Raw genomic sequence first — 905 nt, 5'->3', positions numbered from 1 at the left:
TTCTGCTTAGAGATCCTGGACTAACACATCTATCAGGTGCAGACCCCAAGTTTCGAACCGTGATAAGAGACCAGGCTTTAGCTCTGAGTGATCTGTGCTTTCTGACTGTGGGACCTGGATCTGTTCCTTCATCTCTCTGCTTATGAGTTCTTATCTATAATAATAATAAAGACAGCTAACATTCACATGTCAGGTGCTGTGTGCAATGCCTTAACTGGAGTTGTCTCACTGGGTCTTCTGGAACTCTCTCTGAGGGAGAGGCCCATTTCCCCATTGGATGGAGGAAACTGAGGTACATGGAGATTAATCCCCTTCTCATAGTGAAGGGTTCAGTGACGGCGTGCAACACCGTGCAAAACACTTAACCCAGGCCTAGTTGAGGGCACCCTAAGTGGACATTACTGTTAATAGCTTCCACATATTTTGAACTTGACTCTCCAGACCCTCTTCGTATTCTAAAGGTCCCCCCCACCTTGGCCCCCGTCCCCAAGATCCGGCAGCAGAAGTGGCTTCACTCCCCTCGGCCGCTCCTTGGCTCGCATAGGTCTTGTGGAGTGAGCACAAGCGGTCCCCTGGCTAGCGGGTTAGTCTTTGGTCCGAAATTTGGTAGCTGCACCCCCACTTCCCAGCTTCAAGACCTCCTCCCCTTAGGAATGACTGTGACTGTGGGGCAAGAGACCAGCAGTCCCATTGCAGCTGCGTATTCTCGAGTCGCAAGCAATCACTTCTCAGAACCTCAGTTTTTTCATCTGGGAAATGGGGGTGGTGAAAGGAAACGCCCACAGGTAGTTGAGCGAATCGATCGCGGGGCGGTTCCCGTGCCCAGTGCGGGCCTAGGGACCCAGAAGCCTTGGCCCCAGTGGTGGCAGGCGGCCCGAGGGGCGGGCCGGGCCGGGGCCGGGGGC

This window comes from Carlito syrichta, unplaced genomic scaffold (genome assembly GCF_000164805.1).
Source record: "Carlito syrichta isolate Samal-C Ts95f unplaced genomic scaffold, Tarsius_syrichta-2.0.1 Scaffold247529, whole genome shotgun sequence".
Lineage (NCBI taxonomy): Eukaryota > Metazoa > Chordata > Mammalia > Primates > Tarsiidae > Carlito > Carlito syrichta.
The sequence above is the reverse complement of the archived record's forward strand: the minus strand, read 5'-3'. Positions refer to the sequence as shown.